This window comes from Pelodiscus sinensis, chromosome 2 (assembly GCF_052426305.1).
Source record: "Pelodiscus sinensis isolate ZL-2025 chromosome 2, ASM5242630v1, whole genome shotgun sequence".
NCBI lineage: Eukaryota > Metazoa > Chordata > Testudines > Trionychidae > Pelodiscus > Pelodiscus sinensis.
The window spans coordinates 234,326,375-234,341,778 of record NC_143053.1 but is presented as its reverse complement, the minus strand read 5'-3'; the positions used below and the strand labels follow the sequence as shown (position 1 = coordinate 234,341,778).

Genomic DNA, 15,404 nt, shown 5'->3' with positions numbered 1-15,404 from the left:
GGGTGGAGCTCTGAGCCTTGAGTGATAGATCCAGGCAAGCCAGGGGCTGCATCTGGCCCCCAGGCCTTAGGTTCCCTACTCCTGTTCTAGGCTTTAGACACTATTTTGTGGTCATGACTCTTTCCTCGCTAGCAGCACATCATATTTACAGTTTTGTCTAGTTCTGTGTGGAGGTGTGATGCCTTTATCTCTGGTTAATTTCCTGGTGTTTGGAGAAGTGAGTCTCAGACTCGCCGTGCCTTTTGTTATAAAGCAAACTTCTCTTTTTCCTGCAACACCATTTTCTGCCTTCCCCAGCAGGTTGGTATTAATGGCTCCCTGCAGTAGCATGAGCGTTAAGGAGAAAGGGGAGAGCTCTGTTTAGTACCACTGGGCAGGAAAAACAGAGTTGCCTTGCAGATGTGGGCTGTTCTCCATAGCATCCAAGAACCAGAATAAAGAAGTAGGGAAACTTGCAGTAAAGATGAGGTAGAAGAATGTAGGCTGGGGTCTTTAGAACATGAATGTTTGTCAGAAAACTACATTAAATGTAGATTTTTCTTTATAGTCAGGGGCTGAGTATGGAGTGAGATACCTCATCCCCAAACAAACTTAAAAATTCCATGTTTCCTCCCACAAATCCCATTGTAATCCAACCTGCAGTAAGAAGGTGTTTTTTAAAGAGATTTTAAAAAAGGGGGAGAAGAAAAAGAAGAGGAGGTGGTAAAGAGACAAAGGATGGCTGTGATCCCTCCCCTAATCAATCATATGCACGAATTTACTGTGCATCCTCATTTGTTAAATTTATAATGCCTAAGAAATCTTACAGTTCTCCTGATGTGATGCTAAATCATCATTCACACAGTATGCAGAAGGCATTGAAACAAACTTTTATTTCACTGAGCATCACCACACTTGAATTTGTCTTTGATCAGTCACCAGGTTTTTGACTCCAAGGTTTTATTCAGTACTGGAGAGATAGGCAAGAGAACAGTGTGTAAACGCAGAGTCTCCACCCTGGTTTATACCACCCACACTGTGTACCTCCACTGAGAGATTGTATGGGCCAGATGATCTGGTATTAATGACTGCAGCTTCAGGCCAGGAAAGATTGAGCACCAGCTCTTCAGTTGATGAAAAACTGGGGCGGGGGGCGAGCTCCAGTGGAGTCACTGAAGTTGGATTGTTTTCTATGCTATGCAGATCTTGCTAAATTCGATCTAGTTGTTTCAGAGGCTGTGTATTGCATCCAAGAACTAGGATGATTATCACATTTATGACATGAGATCATAGCAGTTAGGTAGGTGCCAGATGGTCCCTCACCTGCAGGGTTTAGAAAGCAAGGAAGTTAATAGAGAGTAAACTGAGGGAAGGAACTGTTTGTCTTGACTGAATCAATACAGAAAAACACAACTTAAAACTGAACTAATATTTCAAATTGTGGATAAAAGGGTATGACAGCCTCTGTACAACATTAATTTGATTAAGTGACTGACAGAATTTAGAGTCAGTTGGGCAAAGGAAGAATGACTTTCTGATGCCAAGTGCTTGTGCAAACTATTTCTCCACTGAAATGAATTTTCCCACTGAGAGAGCCAACAGCTTTATTTTCCCTCAGCTCTGTTCTGAGACTTGTCACATTACATCAGACATCTTGAAGCTTTCAAAAATGTTTTAGCGGAACAGAGTGGGACTTGTTCTATAAACTGTGTTTCAGATGATGATCTTACTAATGTTATTGACTTTAATACTTCAATGTGTTGTTAAAATTAAGATGACAGTAAATAATGCAACATCTCATTAAACAGGGCTTGGACCCTGTCAGTATACACTGTACAGACTGTTCAAAAATAAAAATTGACTCCCTTACAGTGAAGAGTGGGCTCACATAGGTGGAAATAAGAACCTCTCCTTGTTAAAAAGACCCAACATGGGACAGTTTTCAAGGACTTTGTCACTACGGGAAAGCTTTATTTTATGATGGGTTTAAAGTACATCTCTTTACCGTTAACATGTTCTTCATAAGTTGCTTGTTAGGTTTGAAATTAGTGAATAAGTTTGTTTGCAAATGAGTTGACTCTTTCACAGGCTGATTTTTTGCAACTTAGTGGCATCACAGACAATAAAATGTCAACAGGTGAATCGACTATCCATCATTCTGACCACACTGCACCTACTGTTGGACTAACCAACAGGCCACATATCCTAACCTGTTTGGGAATTATCTGAGGCACTTTCATTCCAGAGTGGAAGCCAGTGTCCTTTCTTTGCTTCCCCAAGGTTTTGTACTAAGGATGTTAAAAATCAGTTAATTGGATAATCAATTAACCTCATGAAGTCTTATTGGTTGCTCAGCTATTCTATAGTCTTTGCACTTCGGCTCCACTCCCGGGGGAACCCCCTGTCACTCCATGCTGCTGCCTCTGTTCACAGAGGCAGCAGCATGGGGTGCCAGAAGGGAGCTGGTCCATGAGAGGAGCCAGTTTAAAAACCAGCTCCCCACACAAACCAGCTGCCTATTGTCCTATTCTTCTGCCTCTCATATAGAAGCAGCAGTGTGGGCTGGCAGCAGCGCCTGTTGGGGGCAAGAGGGGCTAAGCTACCAGATCTGGTGTGAGCTGGAACTGAGCCAGACTGCCTGCCTGCCTGGCTCCTATTACACTAGAAATGCAGAGCTGCAGCCGAGGAGGGACCTGGATCTGGCACGAGTCAGGACTGAGCCAGGCTGCTGGCCAGCCCACTAAAAAATGTACTGTCAAGAAGGGGTGGTGGTTTGTAGTATATAGCATTAACCTATAAGTTTTTGATGATTAGTTATCTGGTTAGTAGATTACACTGTTGCATCCCTATTTTGTATGTATTGTTTTTTCCAGTAGTGGAGCTGCATACTTCTTAATCATATATTTCAGGTATAAAAAATGTTTTTTGTCACAAAATATCAATTAAATCCATGGAGAGCAGAACAAAACCTCACTTCAGCAAAGCACTTAAGCATGTATTTAATTTTAAGCGTCACTGGGATTGCTCACATGCTTAAATTTAAAATGTGTCCTTAAGCTCTTTATATATTTAGGTAACCATGTGACCAGGGTTGTCCCTACACGAGCGTCTGTCTTGGAGCCTAGTTGATGAATTTCTAATCTGCCAAGAGTGCTCTTTCTGGCTTTGCACAGGCTCCAGCTACCCTCCACCCTTTCCTTCAAGGTCCTGCTCTGCTCCATCTTTTCAAGTTCTGCACCCTTCCCCTGAGTTCACTGCACCCCTGCTTCCCCGCACCTACTGATGTGTCACACAGCTGATCCACCACGGGCAGGAAGGGCTGGGAGGGGCTCTGGTAGGACAGGTGCCAGTGGCTGCTCCAACCTAGGAGCATGGGGCCCCCATCTGTGAAGCATAGGGCAATCATCCTGATTTGCCCCATCCTGGGGATAGCTCTGTAGATGACCACCATTACAGTAGTCTCTGAACACCTCCTGAATAAAATTGTATCTTTATTTTTTACTACAGTATGATTTGTTTCGGGCTGGGGAGAACAGACTGTATTTTCATTAGACTTGGCATTTTCCCCAGCAACAGACACATTAGTGTGTGTGTGTGTGTGTGTGTGTGTGTGTGTGTGTGTGTGTGTGTGAGAGAGAGAGTGAGAGAGGGAGATTTCATAAAGTAGCAGAAGAAATGAAATAACAAAATTTTTCACCACGGGGAACATTTTAGAAATTCTCTTAAGAATATATTAGATTTAGCCTTGACAATACATAATCTAGTGTAGGATTTTGGATGCATTTCTTTCTGAATACTAACCATAGAGATTTTTACAGAACAATGCAGTTGAAATCAAGTGTTCTGAAAAATAATTTAGATTTTTTTAAAAAAATAAAGGTGTTTAAATGCTACAGTTGCTTCAATTTACGAGGGACGTAATTTCAATCTACCACAGTGTAAAAACAAGCATGTGGACAAGGGGGATCCAGTGGATATAGTGTACTTAGATTTCCAGAAAGTATTTGACAAGGTCCCTCATTAAAGGCTCTTAAGTAAAGTTAGTTGTCATGGGATAAGAGGAAAGGTCCTCTCATGCATTGATAACTGGTTAAAAGACAGGAAACAAAGGGTAGGAATAAATGGTCAATTTTCAGAATGGAGAGAGGTAAATAGTGGTGTCCCCAAAGGGTCCATATCAGTGTTCCCTTTAAAGAACTCCACTGCGCACTGAGTTCTGAGCCTCTGACTGGGCGGGGCTTATTAATCACCTCTGAAGCTGTGCTGCCATGCAGTTTAGAGGGAACAGTCATCCATTCTGGGACCAATCCCATTTACCTTATTTATAAACAATCAAGAGCAAGGTTACTCAAGACACGGCCCATGGACTGCATGCAGCCCACAACCTGTTTGTTTGCAGCCTGTGGTGTGGTTTGGGTTTAAATGGGGCTCAACATGTGGTCCGTGGGTGGGATCCTTTGAACATGGCCTCCACTAGGACCATGTTCCGTAATGGTGAGGCGTCTCCCATGTGGGGTGAGTACTGAAATACGCAAGCAGACAGGCTGGCTGGAATAGACGGGGACAGAGTGTCTGCATTTCTAGCCCCCAGGGAAAAGGTGCCGGAAGCACAGGGGATGCAGGCAGAGTCTGAGAAGTGCTGACTGGCTTATACTTGCCACGTTTGGGTCTGGCGCCATGGCTTAAAGCTTAATCTTTGTGTTCATGCCTGTTAGTGTGAAAGAAGCTATTTGCATATATTTGCATGTATATGCAACCACACTTGAGTTGCTGCCCTTGGCATGTGCTGTGTGTGTCATTGTGGCCGCCAGAGCTTCCAAAGTTGAGTAGCCCTGATCCAGAGAAAGGCATGAACAGAGAGGTGGCAAAATTTGCAGATGATACTAAACTGGTAAAGATGGTTAAAAACAAAGCAGATTGTGAAGAGCTTCAAAAGGATCTCACAAAACTAGGGAACTGCGCAACAAAAAGGCAAATGAATTTTAATTTTGATAAATGCAAAGTAATGCACGTTTGAGAAAATAATCCCAACTATACATACAATCTGATGGAGACTAATTTATCTACAACTACTCGAGAGAGATCTTGAAGTCATTGTGGATAGTTTTCTGAAAACATCCACTCAATGTGCAGCGACAGCTTTATATATATATATATATATATATTTTTTTAGGAGTCATTAAAAAAAAAGGATAGGGAATAAGACAGAGAATATCTTATTGCCTCTCTATATAAATCCATGTTATACCCATATCCTGAATACTGCATACAGTAGTGGCTGTCTCATCTCTAAAAAGATATCTTGGCATTAGAAAAGGTTCAGAAAAGGGCAACAAAAATAATTACGGGTTTGGAACGGGTGCCATATGAAGAGAGATGAAAGAGACTTGGACTTTCAGCTTGGAAAAGAGGAGACTAAGGGGTGGGGATATGATAGAGGTCTATAAAATCATGACAGGTCTGGAGAAAGTGAATAAGGAACGTTATTTACTTGTTCCCATAGCATAAGAATTAGGGGTCACCAAATAAAATTAATAGGTAGCAGGTTTAAAACAAAAGAAAGCTTTTCTTCACACAGCACACACTCAACCTATGGAATTCCTTCCCAGAAGATGTTATGAAAACCAGGACTTTAATAGGGTTCATAAAACAACTAGATAAATACATGGAGATTAGGCCTATCAAGATTTACTAGCTTGAATGGGTAGGAATGGTGTCTTCAGCCTCTTTTTTTTTTTTGTCAGGTGCTGGAAATAGATAACAGGAGAAGAATCACTTGTTCTGATCATTCCATCTGGGCCCATCTGACGTTGGCCACTGTTGGAAGATAGGCTACTCAGCTAGATGGACCTTTGGTCTGACCCAGTATGGTCATTCTTATGTTCTTAAACAGAAGAAGTATGATTCTGAAACAGTGTATGAAACGTGCATGTCAGTATAGCTTTCTATTCTCATATTTCAGGAAAATATTATTAGAGTAAAATATTGTGATAAATAGTCATAGAATACTGGAACTGGAAGGGGCCTCAAGATATCATCAAGTCCAGTCCCCTACCATCATGGCAGGACCAAACACCATCTAGATTACCCCTCACAGTTGTTTGTCTAACCTGCACTTAAATATCTCCAGTGATGGAGATTCAACAACCTCCCTAGGCAATTTATTTCAGTGTTTAAACACCCTGACAGGAAGTTTTTCCTGATGTCCAACCTAAACTTTCCTTGTGGCAATTTAAGATCATTGTTCCTTGTCCTATCATCAGAGGCCAAGGAGAAGAATTTTTCTTCCTCTTCCTTGTAACACCCTTTTAGATACCTGAAAACAGCTATCAAGTCCCTCAATCTTCTCATTTCTAAACTAAACAAACCTAATTCTTTGTCTTCCCTCATAGCTCATGTGCTCTAGACATTTAATCATTATTGTTGCTCTTCTCTGGACTTTCTCCAGTTTTGACCACATCTTTCTTGAAAAGTGGTGTGCAGAACTAGATACAATACTCAGGCCTGGCAAAAGGGTTTGCGAGGCCCAAGGCAGGATGCTGGCCAGTGGATGGTGAATACTCAGCATTGTATGCCTCTCCTTGCTCTAGGGCGGGGCCTGACAGTACTCCAATTGAGGCCTAATCCGTGCAGAGTAGAGCGGAAGAATGACTTCTCATGTCTTGCTCACAACACACCTGTTAATTCATCCCAGAATCATGTTTGCTTTTTTTTGCAACAGCGTCACACTGTTGGTTCATATTTAGCTTGTGGTCCACTATGACCCTGAGATCCCTTTCAACAGTACTCCTTCCTAGACAGTAGCTTCCCATTCTGTATGTGTGAAACTGATTGTTGCTTCCTAAGTGGAGTACTTTGCATTTGTCCTTATTAAACTTCATGCTATTTACCTCAGACCATTTCTCCAGTTTGTCCAGATGATTTTGAATTATGACCCTAACCTCCAAAGCACTTGCAATCCCTTCCGTATTATCTGCAGACTTTATAAGCATATACTCTACGCCAATATCTAAATTGTTGATGAAGATAATGACCAGAACTGGTGCAAAACAGACCCCTGGGTAACCTCACTTGTTATGCCCTTCCAGTAGGATTGTGAACTTTGCCTTTGTCCGTATTAAACTTCATCCTCTTTACCTCAGACCATTTCTCTGTTTGTCCAGATCATTTTGAATTATGACCCTATCCTCCAAAGCAGCTGCAACTCCTCCCTGGAATCATCTGGAAATCTAATAATCATTCTTTCTATGACATCATCTAAATCATTGATGAAGATATTGACCAGAACCAGTCCCAAAACATCCCCCTGCGGAACCCCAGTTATGTGCTTCCAGCATGACTGTGAACCATTAATAACTATGTGAGAACAGTTATCTAGCCGGTTATGCTGCCTCCTTATTGTAGCCCCATCTAGGTTGTATTTCCTCAGCTGATTGATCAGAAGGTCATGCAAGACCATGTCAAATGCCTTACTAAAGTATAGGTATTCCACGTCCACAACTTCTTCCCTATCCACAAGACTTGTTATTTTATCAAAGAAAACTATCAGATTGGTTTGACATGATTTGTTCTTTACAAATCCATGCTGGCTGTTATCTGGAAGATAAGGACGTGATAGGTGATAGGATTACTTCCCTGGCATAGAAGTCTCTTGAAGAAAATAAGGTGATAGGTAACTGCCAGCATGGATTTGTAAAGAACAAATCATGTCAGGTTAGATAGACATTTATCAGGGGTGGTCTAGATTGTGCTTGGTCCTGCGGTGAGGGCAGGGGACTTGAGTCGATGAGCTCCCAAGGTCCCTTCTAGTTCCATGATTCTATGATAAGCTTTACACTGGGACTATTCAGTGTACAGCAGACAATGGGTCACATTCATTTTTTATATAATACTGTTGGCATCAGTGGAGTATACCAGTTATGAAATTAGCATGTGTGTATAAGCAATAGGAATATAAAAGTTTAACCAGTTGCTTAATAAGCATTAGGCTTTCTGGAATGCTTACTTGGTAACTGGTTAACCAAATGGCCAGCTACATGGTGCCAGCTGCTGGAAACCAGGTCAGGGTAGCAGGTGGGGCCCCGGCTGTGCTGCAACAGTCCCAGCGGGACAGGCAGGACCTGATCCTGGACCTAGCTGCACCGCAGTAGCTCCAGATCTCTCACCTGGTTGTGCCAGGGCCCCAGCTGTAGTGGCCCTAGTCCCAGCTGCACCACAGCTGGTGGTCTTGGTCCCAGTGGCTCTGCTGCAGGAACCAAGGTTCCAGCAGCCCTGGTCCCAGGTGTGGCAGCTCCAGTCTCAGTTGCTGCAGTTGCGGCTGCTCCAGTTTGGCATTTCCTCAGCTCCAAATTCATTTTGTTGTTAAGTCAAAATGTATTTGAAGCATTTTTTATATTCTTCAGGGGACCACTTCCTTGTTTAAATTCAAAGGCTACCTTTAGCTCCAACTATCTTGGGGTATGTCTACACTACAAAGTTAATTCGAACTAACAGACGTTAGTTCGAATTAACTTTGATAGGCGCTACACTAGCAAACCGCTAGTTCAAACTTAATTCGAACTAGTGGAGCACTTAATTTGAACTAGGTAAACCTCATTCTACGAGGACTAACGCCTAGTTCGAATTAACCAGTTCGAATTAAGGGCTGAGTGGCCACTTAATTCGAACTAGTGGGAGGCTAGCCCTCCCCAGCTTTCCCTGGTGGCCACTCTGGGCGCCAACAGGGAAACTCTCCTGCCTCCCTCCCGACCCCGGAGCCCTTAAAGGGGCACGGTCTGGCTACAGTGCCCATGCCAGGTGCAAGCCTGCCAGCACCCAGCCAGCAGACCCTGCACCTGGCGCGGCACGAACCAGCCACCCAGTGCCACCCAGGCCGCCTCCTCTTCCCGGGACCAGGCTGGCGGCTCCCGGGAGCCTGCCCGGGGCTGCAAGAGGCGGGTGCCCGCCTGGTCTAATGCAGACATCGTGGACCTCATCCACGACCTCCGCACTAGGCAGAGGAAAGTGGCCGTCTAGGGCAGGATAGCTGCCAGCCTGGCCACCCAGGAGCAGGTGTGCATGAAAATCAAGGTGGTCCAGTGAGACCCCCCGACCCTGAGCTTAGCATGGCCGTACTAGGGCAGACCAAAGGGCCATCTAGCCCAGTAGCCTGTCTGCTGACAGCGGCCAACAGTAGGTACCCTGGAGGGGATGGACTGAAGACAGTGACAAAGCCATTTGTCTCGTGCCATCCATCTCCAGCCTTCCACAAACAGAGGCCAGGGACACCATTTCTACCCCCTGGCTAATAGCACTCCATGGACCCAACCTCCATGACTTTATCTCACTTCTCTTTAAACTCTGTTATAGTTCTAGCTTTCACATCCTCCTGCAGCAAGGAGTTCCACAGGTTGACTATTTGCTTTGTGAAGAAGAACTTTCTGTTGTTAGTTTGAAGCCTGCTACCCTTTCATTTCATTTGGTGTCCTCTAGTCCTTCTATTATGGGAACTAATGAAGAACTTTTCTTTATGCACCCTCTCCACACCACTCAAGCTTTTATAGACCTCTATCATATTCCCCTTCAGTCTCCTCTTTTCTAAGCTGAGAAGTCCCAGTCTCTTTAGCTTCCCTTCATAGGGGTCCTGTTCCAAACCCCTGATCATTTTAGTTGCCCTCCCCTCTCCCACCCTCTCTCTTCCCGTCTCCCACCTCCTTTTCCCAGTCTCCCCCAGTTTTGTTCAATAAAGAGAGTTTCTATTTTTGAACACACGTGTCCTTTATTTTGTACATCAGGAAGGGTGGCTAGGGAGGAGTAAGTGGAAGGAGGTGAGGGAGGAATGGGGTATGAGCTCCCCGATGGGGAGGACTGGGATGGCTCTGTGGACTCCTCGGGTGAAAGCTCTCCTGCAGCCCCCCGATTGACCCTCCTCCCCAGATGGCAGCCTGTGGCAAGTGTAGCCAGGCTGATAGCCGAGTGCTGTGATGTGCCGAGTGTGGGCATTCAGGGCACTCCAAGCCAGGACTGCTTTGCTGTCCCTCATCGACTTAGACAAGCGAGCAAGGAACCCCTGATAACTGTCTGTCCGGGGTGTGGGTCGGGTCCCGTTAAGCACAGCCCTTGGCTAGCCTGAGACAGCAGCTCCACACTCTTAAGTCCTAATCTGATGCTCTAGTTTTTAGTTTTTAGGTCTAGATGCACTAGTTCGAATTAACTAATTCGAATTAAGTTAGTTTGAATTAGTGCTGTAGTGTAGACATACTCTTGATCTGTTCTTATATCTTCAACAAGAAGTCCCATCCTTTTAAAGTATGGGTTATTTGTTAGACTTTACTATTGATACTGGTGGGATTTAGAGCTTTAGTTTACTCAACAAAATGCTTCTCCCCTCAAAATTTCATAATGGGTACTTGTTTCAATGTCATCAAGCTTGATTTACCAGAATAGTGGAATAACTTCAGTACAGGGTTAGGGGTAGGAGGTGTGTTTTTACTAAATGGTTTTTCAGTTACTTCTGGAATTTGGCTAATGGGGTGTTAAAGATGTATTCAAGACTCCTGCAAGTTTCTGTGTCTGTCACAAGTTAGATAAAATATATAATTGCCTACTTTTACAGCCTTGTGCAGAGATGTGTATTGTTACTTTAGCCTTACTCATCACTGGTGTTTCCTCTTTTCTCACCCTTGATTGAATTAAGGTCATTCTCCTATCCACCTTTACGAGTATAGTGAAGAAGTCTTGCGTGTTGTATTCTTCTAGGCCAAGTGTTTTTTGAGCAAAGCAGACTAGATAAAATTGAAGATAGTGCTTTTGTTGCAGAATTTCCATTTGGTTGAACAGTCTGATTGATGTCAGAAGTCAAGGAAAGCTTATCTGTATGTATTTATGGGTCTAAATGAAATAAACGGTTTAATGAGTGGAAAACTTCTGTTTTCCTTAGAAAATATTCTTCTCCTGATTCTTCAACTTAACATTTCTTTCAGATCCATGTTAGCATTCCTGTATTAGCTGTGAGCATTCTGTGTACAAAGAAGCTGAACTCCCTCTTTTTTTCATGATCAATGTTGTTTTTTTTTATAGCTATTTAATCAGACAGTGAAGAGAACCGCTGTCTGGCGATGTCACATACAAGTAATTTCTACACTGGTTTCTTGTTTATTGATCAGATCTCCCATGCAGGCTGCACTGGTGGGATAGAGCAATGAGAGCCGTAAGAGTTGAGAAAATGTAGCTTATGTGATGGAAGAGAAATATATTTTAGTTTTCTATAGAGGTCATTGAAGTTTGCAGAGACATGTCTAAGCCACATTGTGTGATATGATGTATTGTAGCAATATGCTTGCCTGGGTGTAGTGTTTGAAATTTTCAGGGTTCTTAATACAATATAATATTCATAGAATAATAGAAATGGAAGGAAACTCAAGAAGTCATCAAGTCCAGTCTTCTGCACTCATGGAAGGATCATCAGTTTGCTTCATCCTAATCTCCCTCTTTTTATTCAAGGTTCTGTTGCTGCTGCTGCTATTGCACAATAAGTGTGCAGGATGGCTTACTGAATAGGGCAAAACTGCTCTGATATTATGCAATTGACATCAATTAATTAGGGCTGTCAAGCGGTTACAAAAATTAATTGCGAATAATCGCATGATTAATCACTCTGTTAAACAATAATAAGAATACTATCTTTAAATATTTTTGGATGTTTCCTACATCTTCAAATATATTGATTTCAATTACAACATAGAATACAAAGCATATAGTGCTCACTTTATATTGATTTTTTATTACAAAACATTTACACTGTAAAAATAAAACTTCAGTTCACCTCACTGAAGTATTGTAGTCCAAATTCCATCATTAAAGATGAACTTACAAATGCAGAATTATGTAAACAAGAATAACTTCATTTAACAATAAAACAATTTAGAACTCTAGACCCCACTAGTCTACCCAGTCCTTCTTACTTTTCAGCCAATCACTACGACAAACAAGCTTGTTTACTTTTGTGGGAGATAATGCTATGTGCTTCTTGTTTACAAAGTCACCTGTGTGAAAACAGGCATTCGCATGGCCCTGTTGTAGCCAGCGTAGCAAGTTGTTTGTGTGCCAGATTCACTAAAGATTCGTATGCCCCTTCATGCTTCTACCACCATTCCAGTTGACATGAGTCCATGCTGATGATGGGTTCTGCTCGATAACGATCCAAAACAGTGTGGATCAAAGCGTGTTCATTTTTTACATCTGAATCAGATGCCACCAGGAGAAGGTTGATTTTTTTTTGAGTGGTTTGATTTCTCTAAATTCTGTATCAGAGGATTGCTCTTCTAAGATTTCTGACAAAATGTTCCACACCTCATTCCTGTCAGATTTTGCAAGGCACTTCAGATTCTTAAACCGGGGGCGGGAAACGAGCAATTAACGTGTGTTAATTTTTTAAACACGTTAATTCTGCCTTGGATTAATCGCAGGCGTTAATGCGTGTCAGTTGACAGCCCTGAAATAAATACAATATGAGGTTTTGTATTTTTTGTGCTGTAGCTTTTTTTAGAAACCTCATATTAGTATCTTCTTTGTGGATTGTAAAATCTGTTGTGAAAGTGTTATTAAATCTAACTACATATTCTGGGTCTCCATCAGAGCCTGCCATAACTTGGAACTTATGGCAGGATGTGGGTACAACTATGGAGCAGGAAGCATAGTCCCCCATCTCCCCAAGGAATTCAGTCACAAACCTGCAGGGCTCAAGTAATGTTTCTAGGTTTTGCAGTTTTTCAAACTCCTTATTTGTTGGCACTGATAGATGGTGCTTTTGAAGAGCTAATGTGGATATGATAGCGGCTTTATTGCGAAGCAGGCGCTGAATCATAGCCAATGTGAAATTCCATCTGATTGAAATATCTTGTACCAGAGGTTCTTGTTTCGGTCCATTTGCAGATTGTTGTATTCCTAACTCTGTACTGTTAGCTGGCCTGTGTTTGAAATGACCCATAAGTTTTCTACATTTTACCTGCATGTTTTCAATACCATGATCACTGAGTGCTACAGTATGTGGATCGCTGCAGACTGTGAGCAACGCATGTCATGTGTTCAAAAGGCAAGCGACTGACTGCTGCTACCATGTTATGTGCACTATCAGTATTAATTGTTGATGCCTTTTCTTGAATATTTCATTCTTTCGCAAGATCTTGAATATTCCATTCTTTCGCAAGATCCATGAAACACTCTGTCTCTCCTCAGTATGAGTTACTGTTAGAGCAAATGACTGTAGTGTCTATGCAGCATCAATCAGGTGTGCTGTGACACCAAGACAGCTATGATTGCTCAAGGATGACCAGTGATCACCAGTCAAAGCAACAGCCAGTGCATTTCTCAGAAGCTCCAACTTTGTAGTCTTCTCATTGTTGTATAGGTCATTTATTCATGATGCAATGGTTCCTCTGGAGGGCAAGGTGTATGACTGATTGGAAGATGATATTTTAATAATATATCTTTAATAATATAGCCCTCTGTCATTGACAATATTGAGTGGTCTGCAGTCCCTAGCTATCCACTTGACAATAGCATTGGTTAAAATGCTGTATTTTGTTTGATCCATGGGCTTGTAGCAACCCTGAAACTCTGTAATCGTACTCTGTCGTGGCTGGCTGGACAGGTTTGCTGGTGATGGGTTATCTGTAGTGCAAAATCAGGAGGCAAAAGCCTGCTTACCTTGTAGGTGGTACTGCAGACTTGAAAACATGAGAACACAGCAGAACTGTGTCAATCTCTGGAATAATACAATAAATTATTCTGTATAATCAATATATTTGTGTCCTATTCAAAAGAATCCTTTTTATCTTAGCCCCCACTATGGGCGGAACAGGGCTGGAAGGGGGTAGACTGTGCCATGGGCAGTGCAGTATTTGAGGGGGGGGTTTAGCCCCCACCTGCAGGTAGCACAGGGCTCAGGGATGGGGATCAGCCCCTGGGTTGGGCGGGGGGTAGACTGCACCAAGGCCAGTGCAGAGTTCGGGAGCGGGGACTCAATTCCAGAATCAGATGTGGAGGGAGGGTCAGTCCCAGACCTGGGAGGCAAAGAGACGGTGGCTTGGGTGAACTCTGCAAAGGGGGAGACAGCTTGGGCAAGCTCCCCCCCCCCTCCCGGCTGTTTTATTTTTAAAAAAATACGGTCACCAGGGAGAGGGACAGATATGTATGTCAGGATCTTTATTTCTTGTTTACTTCTGTGCTGGTGCTAGGACCATGTCTTGAGGTCTTTTTTTGTTTTTTTGCTGCTTGGTTTTTAAAATGTTAATTCTGCCCTGCGTTAATCGCGGGTGTTAACGTGTGTTAATTGACATCCCTACAATATATACAATATGAGATTTTAATGTGTGAGGAATTAGTTGGGTGATAAAATGAGGGGAAAAGCTCTTAGAAGATAGTGTGTATAAGGTGTGCTTTGCTGAAGTATGTTTTTTATAATGAATGAGCTATGGTTTTTCTGTTAGACTGCGTGTGTCTATCTACCCATCCACCCATTCACCCTGTATATACTGAGAGAGCTATAATTAATGATGTAATGCTGATTAAGTAAGTTTGATGGTGAAACAAGACTAATGACCCAGAATGACTAGACAAGTGTTGATGAAAATGAAGTTCAGGGAATGTATACACAAATCTGATAAAATATTGGAAAAAGTTGACATAGGCGTGATAAACCAGAGGTTCGAAGATTGTATAGGAGTGGTGTTTGTGGCAAGGGACTGGGGCTGTGAAAGAGGAAAGCCTGAGACTTAAATGCACTTAACTAATTACAAACTTTATTATCTACAATTTGATTATATTAAATCACTGTCTCTGATTCATCTTAGCGCAGCATGCAAAAAAAGAATATAACAAATAAAACCAATACAGCAATAATAAAAACTCCTTCTGTAGCCAATCCTTCTATGGTTATCTTTGAACAGCTGGTGGAGTTAGTCATTAATCTACGTATACTTAACCTCTAAATATGAAATGGTTAATACAATATAGTAAGCAATACTCACAATACTAACTAACGATATAGTAAGCAATACTCACAATACTAATTGTTAGCAATACTAACAATTACGATGAACAGACACAAAACAACGCGTAGCATGCTCCGGATTTGTACCCTTTCATGATTCGGTGGGTGGGAGGCGGCCTTGGGTGATCAACCCCTCAGCCAGGCTGGACGATATGTGCCTACTATCTTGATACGGAACCTCCTCGAGCTTAGGGCGCAGGGTGCTTTATACTTTAATTTTGACATCTGGTACCATATTAGGGTTATTTGATATCCGGTACCACATTAGGGTTCCTTCCTTGTGACATGATGTCTACCTCAGGGCATTGTGGTCAGTACCTGATGCAGACATGACTGGCACACGTGAAAGCTAGCTATGTTTTTTGTTTCCCTGCTCCAGGTGCTTGTTAACTGA

General features: G+C 42.5%; 1 protein-coding gene and 1 pseudogene across 12 annotated transcripts in view; one reads left to right on the top strand and one right to left on the bottom strand.

Annotated features, from left to right (window-relative positions):
* The window catches only part of PARD3 (par-3 family cell polarity regulator), a 683,059-nt gene that overhangs the window by 145,178 nt on the left and 522,477 nt on the right, over positions 1–15,404 (top strand). The gene's annotated exons all lie outside the window — the stretch shown is intronic.
* Positions 12,416–15,404, bottom strand: part of LOC142827427 (E3 SUMO-protein ligase ZBED1-like) — a 54,881-nt pseudogene continuing 51,892 nt past the window's right edge.